We start from the raw sequence: 10,596 nt of genomic DNA, 5'->3' as shown, positions 1-10,596 counted from the left end.
TTGAAAAACCTATCCATTCTCCAATGAGTTGCCTTTGCCCCTTTGTCAAGAAGGGCTGTCCACATGTTTGTGGCTGTTTCAGACTCTTCGGTTCTATCAGTCTCTTTGTCTGTCTCTATTCCAATAACATACTCTTTTCATTAGTACAGATTACTCTTTTTTAAAAAATTATTTTTATTGAAGTATAGTTGATTTACAATGTGTTAGTTTCAGGTGTACAGCAAAGTGATTCAGTTATACATATATATATATATATATTCATATTCTTTTCCATTATAGGTTATTACAAGATACTGTGTGTGCTATACAGTAGGTATCTGTTGTTTATCTAATGTATATATAGTAGTGTGTATATGTTAATCCCAAACTCCTAATTTATCCCTCCCCTCAACCCCTACCCCTTTGTTAATCCTAGTTTGTTTTCTGTGTATGTCTGTGAGTCTGTTTGTAGTTTGTAAATACGTTCATTTGTATCATTTTTTTAGATTCCACAAATAAGTGATATATGATATTTGTCTTTCTCTGTTTGACTCACTTCACTTAATATGATAATCTCCATGTCCATCTATATTGCTGCAAATGGCATTATTTCGTTCTTTTTTTATGACTGAGTAATATTATTGTATGCACAGACCACATCTTCTTTATCCAGTCATCTGTTGATGGACATTTAGGTTGCTTATATGTCTTGACTATTGTACATAGTGCTGCTATGAACACTGCGGTGCATGTACCTTTTTGAGTTAGAATTTTCTCAGGATAAATGCCCAGGAGTGGTATTGCTGGGTTAGATGGTTAGCTTGATTATTCTTGAAATCAGGTGTTATTTGTTCTCTACATTTGTGTTAGATATTCTAGGTCATTTGTACTTCCATGTGAATTTTGGAATCATTTTGTCAATTTAAAAAAAAAGCCAAACCAACTAATCAGTCCATTCTGCTGGGAATTAGACTAGGTTTGCAGTGAATTTATAGATCCACTTGGAGAGAACTGGTATTTTAACAATACTGAGTCTTCTAACCCATAGACACAAGTTTCCTTTCCATTTATTTGAATCTTCTTAATTTTTTCTCTCAGCAGTGCTTTTTGGTTTTAGTGTACTGATCTTTCACATCTTTTGTCAGCTTTATTCCTATTTCATATTTTTAATGATTCCGTAAATGGTATCTTTAAGATTTCAATTTCCAACTGTTTGCTGATGACATATAGAAAGAAAATTAATTTTGTATATTGAGCTTATATTTTCCAGCTTGGCTAACCTCACTTATTACTTCTTGCAGTTTTTTCATGGATTCCATAGGATTTTCTACATAGACAGCCATACTGCCTTTGAATACAGATAGATTTTCTTCTTTCTTTACAAACTGGATTTCTTTTGTGTCTTTATTTTGACTTAATTGCATTGACTAAAACCTTCAGTAAATGTTGAACAGACATGGCAAAAGCATACATCCTCAAAGTGTTTCTGTTTTTAGGATGAAAGCTTTTAGTCTTTCACTGTTAACTATGGTGTTAGCCGCAGGTTGTTTGTAGATGCCCTTCATCAGGTTGAGGAAGTTCACTTCTCTTCCAAGTTTGCTGAGAGTTATGTATTTTTCTTTTTTCTTTTGTTGATATAGTTAATACAGTGAGTGATTTTTTTAAGTGTAAAATCAACCTTGCCTTACTGTAATAATTTCTACTTGATCATAATGTATTATCCTTTTTATATACTGTTGAATTTTGAAACAATTTTAATTTTTGAACATTTGCTAATATTTTGTCATTATTTTTGTACCTCTGGCTATGAGGAATGTTGGTCTGAAGTATTCTTTCAATGTCTTCATTTGGTTTTGGTGCCACAGCGATCCTGACTTCACTGAGTGAGCTGGGAAGCATTCATTCTTCTCAATTTCTGGAAAAGTTTGTGTAGAATCTGTAGTATTTTGTCTCTAAATGTCTGGTAAAATTCACTGGAAGGGTTTTAACTACAAATTCAGTTTCTCCAATAAATTACAATGGATCTATTCAAGTTATCCATTGCTTCTTGACCGAGCTTTAGTAGGCTGTGTCTTTCAAGGACCTCGCCCATTTCATCCGAGTTGTCAGATTTACTGGCATAAAAGTGTTCATAGTATTTCTTTTTTAATATTTTTAGTATCTGTATGACTATTGTGATGGCACTTCTGTCATGGCCGATGTTGTAACTTATGTCTTCTCTCTCTGGCTAGAGGCTTATCTATTTTATTGATCTTAAAGAATCAGCTTTTGAAATCACTGATTTTTCTTGGTTGTTTTTCTGCTTTTTATATCATTGTGGAGAAAATTACAGCTGACAGACAAAGCCAGCCCTGTTTTTCGTAGGGCCTGTGTCTACGAATGACTTTTACATTTTTAATGGGTTGTTAAAAACAAGCTGAGAAAAAGAAGATGCAGGAGAGACTATATGAGGGCCACAAAGGCTAAAATATTTATTATCTGGTTCTTTACAGAAAAAGTTGGGCCATCTCCATTCTCTGTCATGGATTTCTGCTATAGTCTGCTTACTCCTGATCAGTTTGCTCTTCTTTGTTTAGCTTTTTAATGTAGAAAATGCCATTGATTTGAGCTCTTCTGTTCTAATATAATAATTAATATAGTAATTCGTTGAAGTAAATTTCCATCTAGATGTTGTTTTCTGTGTGTCCCTTCTTTTCTGTATGCCCCTTTTCCTGTTTGTCTGCCTTCTTCTGGTTTAATTATTATTATTTTTGATAATTCTGTTTTATCTCTGTGGCTCATTCTGGAGAGTCCTTGTTACTGTATCGTCAGGTTTGTTAATCTTTTCTTCTGCAGTGGCTCTTCTGTCCTTACTTCTGTCCAGTGCATTTTTTTTCTTTTTATCTCATACATTATAATTTTCAACCATAGAAGCTAGTTTTTTAATATCTTCCATGTCTCTACTTAACTTACTGAACAGATGAAATAGAGTTACAATAACTTTCTTAATGTCTTTGCCTATATCAGTTCAGGATCAGTTTTTCTTGATTGATTTTTCTCCTCATTATGGTCTTACTTTCCTGCTTTTTTGAATACCTGGTAATTTTTAATTAGATATCAGATTATTGTGCCTTATACGATGTTAAGTGCTAGATTTTTTCTATAAATATTTATGAGCTTTGTTCTTGGACACAGTTATATTACTTGGGAGTAGTTTGATCCTTCCAGGACACATGCTTATTGTAGGACAGGACTGGAGCATTGCTCAGGCTCATTATTCCCACCACTGAGGCGGGGAACTTCTGTGTACTCTTCCCAGCAACCTGTGTGTGAGGCAGGAAGCTTTCCAGTCTGGCTGGTGGAACATGCACTATTCCTGGCCTTGTGTGGGTCCTGGACAGTTATCTCTAGTCCTTTCAAGTAGTTCTTTCAGTACCTTGGAGAGTTTCCTTGCATGTATATGCTGAATACGAGGGGGCCCTCTGCAGAGCGCTGGTATTTTCTGTCTCTGAGCACCTCTCCCCAGTATTTTCCTCTGTGGATTTTAGCTGCCTTGGTCTTCCTCAACTCTCAGCTTCAGCTCCTCAATTTAGGGGATCCTTCAGATTTTGCCTGGATTTCTCTCTCTGCACCCTAGCCTGGAAAGTCTCTAAAGACCATAAGCTGGAGTGATTGTAGGTCTCACCTCATTTGTTTCTGCCTCTTAGGGACTACCGCTCTCTTCAGTATTTGATGGCCAGTATCTGGGGAACTACTGTTTCAAGTCAAATAATGACCAAAAATGTTAATGAGCTAAAATCTCTAGTTAAAAGAAAGTTGCTTCATCTGTTTCTCTCAATAAAATGAAAGGGCATTACAGATAAAATTTAAGCAATAAAATTAACAAATACTGTTTTGACACATAAGATCAACAACCCAAGTAATACATTTTAAAAAAGTGTTTCTGAAAATTCATCACATTTGAGCCATAAAGTAAGATTAAACAAAGTCAAATATTAGTTTCACATAGATAACCATTCTCTGACCACAATGCCGCTAAGTTGGAAATACTGATTTGTAGAATAATCAGTATTATATTGATAATACAGTAACTAGCCAAGTCCATGCTTGGATATTAAGAGATATACTTATAAATAATTACTGGATCAAGAAAGAAATTACAAAGAAAATGAAATAGTTAAAGATGGAACAATAATAGAAAAAAGCACTACATTACTACAAAGGAACTACAGTAAAACTAGATCCTTTTGGGTATGCAGCTATTTTGGCCCTTCAAAGAAGAATCAGTGCCTTAAGTTTTTATTTCTTAAATTAGAAAAAGAACAGAGGCTGAAAATTAGTGAGCTAAACATTCAATGTGTCAGAAAAAACTAACAGAATAAATCCAAAGAAAACACATAAATAAAATAATAAAGAGAAAATCAGAGATTAATGAACAGGAGAACAAAGACAGAATAAAGATGATAAATAAAGCTAATGACTGTCCTTTTAAAAGACAAAGCAGGTGGAAGTCTCACAAGATTGATTTAGAAAAGAATAGTAAAGGCACAATAAACAATATTAGGAATAAAAAAGTTTGTATATAAGAAAATTCAGAAATCAAAAAGGTGTTAAAGAATACGTAACCAATCCTATAGAGTGAATCTGTAAATGACTATAAATGCATACTTTTAAGAAAAATACAACTTATCAAAGCTGATTCAATAAACTTTGAATACTCATTAAAGAAGTTAAACTTTTAATTAGAAGTATTCCCATGAAGATGCATCAGGCCTAGATGGCTGTACAGCATTGGTGAGTTTTACCAGCCAAGGAACTAGTTCCTAAACAAACATTTCCTCAAAAGAGTGCATTTACTCCCAGTAGGAAAAAGAGACATCCTTCTCCAACTGGCATTTTGATTACCTTAATTCTTAAAATTAATATAAGTAGTAAAGAAAAGTAAATTATAGGTCAGTCTTATTTAAACTATAGATAGATAAATCTTAAATAAAACACTAGGAAGCCAAATTTAGGAATATACAAGGAATAACATATTATGACCCAATAGAGTTAGTTTCAGATATACTTACTTGGATTAACATGAGATAATCAATAATGTAATTCAGTGTATTAACAGAAGAACACAATTTTATGATCACAATAGATGCTAAAAATTAATAAAATTAAGCCTGCAATCATGGGTTAAGAACTTTTTAAACTAGGAATAGAATGGAATTTTCTTAATCTAATGAAAAGAATCTATTGAAAAAAATTGTAGCAAATATAGCAGAATAAGTCAAAGTTTCCCTTTAGATTGAGGAAAAAAAGACAACTAGTATATTAAAGTATAAGACTGGAAAAAAGAACAAAAAGTATTCTGGTTGGATATGAAGAAACAAAGCCATCTCTTGTTACAGTTGATGTGACTATCTATGCAGAAAGCCCCAAAGAATATAAAGAATGTCATACAAATTCATAAGATAATTTGTTTCTTTGCTGGATAAAAATTCAAATACAGAAATCAATTGCAACAGATAGAAAATGTGATTTTTCTAAGTTACCATTTATAATTGCATGTGTCAAAAATATGTTGAACCTTGGAATAATCCAACAGAAGATTTATAAGGCCTTTGGGAATAACATGACAAAACTTCATTGCTAGAGGTTAAATAAAATCTCAGTAAATGGAGAAATATACCTTGAATTATGAGCAATCAGTCCTCTTGTTAACCATCCCAGATGCATTCAGTAACCACAATAAGCAATCAGCAAGTTGACTCATTATCTCATTACTTGGAAAGGATGCACACTTGCTTCTATAATCAGTTTGTTTCCTCCCACTCCAGAGTGCATTGTGGTTTTCTTAATTTCTTCGCTTTGAGTGAACCATCCAAGTCAAGCCTCCACCTGGGCAACTTTCTGTGTATAGCCAACATCTGCTGTGCTTGTGGAAATGACCAATTTTGGTGCTAGAAAGAAAAGGCAATGATTTATCTCTTTCCTAGGTAATGGACAGGGGAAAAAGGGAGCTGATATGTGAAGGGTGTTTTGTTGTTTTCTGAGTCATGGTGGGCTTGGTCTTCATTCTCCAGGTTTGGAATGGAAGGCCCTGGAGCCTGGGGATCACGTCATTGAACCCAAGGATGTAAAAGCCACAGTGACAAAGGTTTCTGAACAGCTCCCTTGGTTCTTAATGGAACTGCGGTTTTATGCTAAGAACATTATTTACCTTCCTATCCCCATTTTGTGTTTCTGTTTAAAATTTTAGCAGAGAAATCTACTCAAAGTACTTACAAGGACAGGTTATCATGAATACATTGTGTTAAAACCCAGTTAAATTCTTACCTCCTATCTCTATTACATTTAGGCAACTGCTCAAACTGAAACCAAACCAAACTCACTTCTTCCTTACTTGGATGTGAACTCATTGCCCTCCAGTTCCCTGAAGCCTCATGTATTGTGAAGGAACAGAAAGCACACAATGCTCTGGGACATCACCTTGGATACTTTTCTTCACTCTAATATCAGAACTAGTTTTCCTAGGATCAGGGATGAGCCTCAGGGGACGGGAGTCACAAAGAAGCCACTTTTCTCTTGACTCTCAAAATGGTGAAATGCCATGGCCTCTCCTTACCCAGGGGTGGGGCAATGATGGATGATAAGCTTGGTTCTGCCCATTTGCTCCCACATCTAAAACCTAGCACCCCTTCGGCATAATTTCAGCTAATAACTAATAAATTGTCATTTACTTTTATATTATTCATAGAACCACATCTGTTGAAAATAAATTTATGTTAGGAATTAAGATAATGCCTCCAAATCACCAGTGTGATAATTCGCTAAGTGAAAATTGACTCATAAAAGGAAGGTAAAACAGGGAACCTCTGATTGCAAAGTCTCTGTAGACAATTTGAGATTGCACATTGAAGACCATATGTTCCAATGCAAATGTGACATGTATCTAATATTGGGAGATTTCCAGAAAATGCTGTGCAATATGCTCTTCCAAAAAAACTCAAGTCTCGCTTGGTATAATGCTGAACCACAGTTATACACGGCAGTTTGTGGATTGTATGCATATGGGAATGGCACCTCAAAACAAACTTTCCTTTTAGACTGTTATTCCATTTGTGAGACGGAAGCAGATGGCTGAGCTGGCACAGAAATTCACTTCAGCACAGTTCTGAGTCATCACTGTTTCATAAAGGTGCCAGAAGCATGAGTGACCATAAGACCAGGTTTCTAATAGTTTTATAGTACAGCTTTCCTTTTCTCGTGTTGTTTATGGGTAAAATTAGTACAATAGTTTCCACGGATATACTTCATAAGTAATGGTTTGGGATATGTTAGTTTTAATAGCAGACACTTTATATTAGTCTTGCAACTGCTCTAGAGATCATTTAGACTTCCTACAGTGTCAACAGTCTAATTTTGGACATGCCTCTACAATGTCTGTCTTTTGCACACGCACACACACCTTCCATGAAAATGGATGCATACAAATAATTCATGCATTATACTTACTAAGTTCATATTCATAAGATTATATGCTATCTACTCAAATATAAGGAATCTTAAAAAAAAACCCAAAAACCTCACCTAGTTTCAAATTTCAATATAGATCACCTGAGTTCACCTGGTCTAAATGCAGTGTCACTATGTTATGTATCATTGTACTTCCTCGTCTTCTTCATCTTCCCTTTTTTTCTGTATCTGGGAAACCAGGATAACAGAGCCACTCTATTGTTCCTATCAGAAGCTATGAGAGGTGGCTTCTGCTGTGGTACCACAGGAAGAACCACACATGCCTGCTGTGGCTTTATTCTACAGATTCACCCACAGCCTCCTCAGGGTCCAAAAGCAAACCCGGGAAGGGATGAAGAGTGTGAGGCCCAGCTAGACCCCATACTTAATATGAAGTGATTTGTGTTTGACCATAATTTAAAAAAAATGTTCATCTCTTGTTTCCAAGGTTAAAAGGCTTATCCTTCTGTTCTTCAAATTGTTCCTTTATTGTCTTTTTCAGGAGGATGTCAGGAAGGCAATATGTTTATTAGGAAGAAGAAAAAATAACAACAAATTGGGGCAAAAATATTTTAGTATTGCAGACACTTTGTGAAAAGTTTTCCATTGTTTTGGTAAAACAAATTCTACTTCTGTTTCTTAACACCAAGCTTTTCCCATTGGCTATTTATATTGTAAACCTTAGCTTTCAAAGTGTCTTGTTTTAAAGCACTTTTATAATGTGGGTGGACTGTAATTATTCTTTGTCTTAAAAGATGGCTTCATTACAGCCTTGCAGGCCATCTTTGTGGTGGAATGATTTAGGTCCAACAACTTAACAGAATTTTGCTTTTGTGATGCCATGTATACTATACTACTGCAAAGAGACAAACCTAAGAATAACATTTTATAAAAAACTGATTTTTTTTTCATACCGTCACACTTTGTGTTTGCTTGGAAAATTAAAGCAAAAATTTCTGTAATTAAAATATATGCTTTTGAAGAGCAGAAGCCAAAAGTAACCATTAAAATAACCTTTAAATTGAAAGTTATCACCGGTTTATTGGATTTGACAAGTGCAGTTGATCTTAGTTCCTATGTTTATGTCATGCAGTAAATGATATCATAAAATGGCATTGAGAATCAGTGGTCTGTCTTCAGAGTCACTGAGCAAGTGAATGAATGCCTCTTTGTCCTTCCAAGAGCTTGGCATATAGCAGACACTTAATAATTTGTTGAGTCAATTAATTATTCAGTGAATCAGAATGCTAGGTCCACCACTTACTGGTTAAGCTTTTGCAAGTCTCCTCACTTATTTAACATTAGTTAATAATGTTTTTCAGCCATAAAATATGCATCATACTGAACTCATTAAGTTATGGAGCAGACATATGCAATCATATATGTAGACTACACATTGTGCCTGGCCCTAGTTTGCAGATCGATACCTTGTTCAGAGTGTCACTCAACACCAGCATTTTCTTTTTGTTTTACTTTTAAGCATTATCTACATTTCTGACTTAACTATGAGAAATTAGTTGGAATTATGTTCAAGTGGAAAAGTTAAGGAAAACTTCGACCATATTCAGATGAGCACAAATACATGTATTCAGTGTTAGTTGGAATATGTGAAAATGTTTGCCTACCTTTGCTGCTTTCTCCAATAGAGGGTGACACAGAACTAAAGAACATGGCTAAATCAGCCATTTACAAAAAGGAGTCACCATAATTCAAACTCAAATATGAATATTTATTTAATGTCTACTGAAGAACCAGGACACCAATTTGTGAGGTTTCAAAAAAAGTATTTCATTAAAACAAACAATTCCTCCACAGTGTTAACTCAACTACTACCTCTGTTTGGAAGACCATTTGACTTTGAGTGGAGGAAATGATATGCCAGGAATGGTTTTGTACCACAGAACTACACAAATTGTATAACCATTTTCAGAGATAGAATTCTATCAGATATCTGCTAATTTTCTACCAGGGAATCCCATTTGGGAAGAAATTCATTTTGGTTTGACTATCTTTTTATTCACAAACGTTTAAAAAATTAAAATTTTCTAATCAATGATTTACACTTTAGAATAAGGTTGAATAAATATCAAGACAGAATCCTATTAGGGTATTAGATCTAAATTACTTGAAATAGAGGATATATAAGTGATTTGAACTTAAAAAATACAGAATTAGTGAGCTCTTCTGACTTTCTTGGTTCACATGAAGTATTATAGGATTACAAAAATCACAAACCACTTCTTTTGGGATTTTCCTATTAACCTTACTGCTTCCAATTAGGGTTGTGTGTGCTCATTTGTCTCCCCTAGAAGACTGCAAGAACATCAAAGTCAGGAGAAAATCCCATTTTCTTTTCTGTCTTTCATGTCATTGTCTTAGTAAATTATTTATAATAGATAAGTCTCCATCCTCTTTGCATCTTCAAAACTTATACTCAGATTACTTTTTAAATTTATCTTCTCCAAACCTTAAAAAATGTTTAACAGTGCATTTATACTTTATAATATGTATATGTATCTGTAGCATTTTGTATATATAATTCTATATAAAGTGATATGAATATATTATGTAATACACTAATAATGCATTTTTGTATGGCAATATTTTGTTATTGGAAGTGGTTTGATGGGTATTATAACATTTCACTGCTAGTGGTATCAAAACTTTCAGTCAGTTATGCCATAAACATGTTGTATAATCAAAACATTGTAGTTTCTAGACTTCAGAGGTTTGGTGGTTGTGTGTGTGTGTGTGTGTGTTTTATCTTAGTTATTTTTTGTAGCCACCACACCATTACATTAAAAGATTTTTCTCTTCAAAAAGAGGTGATTTGTTACTTTGTCCTAAAAGTTAATACACCCACATTTTCTTAAAATATTCTATAATCCTGTGCCTTTTAACTTTAAATCTCTTAAATCTATTTTTCTGTTGATTGTGTTCATTTTCCCTGATTTCCTTTCAGTTCCTGTGTCTTTTTCTTACATGAAGTCCACGTTACTAGCTCACTGTTCTTGGGCCCTTGAGCCCCACAGCCGGTGTGGGGCCAGGAGTAATGATGATGGATCAAGACCTGCTGGTGCTGCAGCTGCCGGTGAGACCGGGAGGCTGCGCCGTGGACGCTGCTCGTTTTAA

The 10,596-nt window shown here is 34.5% G+C and overlaps 1 protein-coding gene across 7 annotated transcripts in view; it reads left to right on the top strand.

The window, feature by feature from the left end:
• PRKN (parkin RBR E3 ubiquitin protein ligase) overlaps nucleotides 1-10,596 on the top strand; it is a 1,163,789-nt gene that overhangs the window by 297,158 nt on the left and 856,035 nt on the right. The gene's annotated exons all lie outside the window — the stretch shown is intronic.

Source organism: Camelus ferus, chromosome 8, assembly GCF_009834535.1.
Source record: "Camelus ferus isolate YT-003-E chromosome 8, BCGSAC_Cfer_1.0, whole genome shotgun sequence".
NCBI classification, from domain to species: domain Eukaryota; kingdom Metazoa; phylum Chordata; class Mammalia; order Artiodactyla; family Camelidae; genus Camelus; species Camelus ferus.
This window is presented reverse-complemented; position numbering and strand designations above follow the sequence as displayed.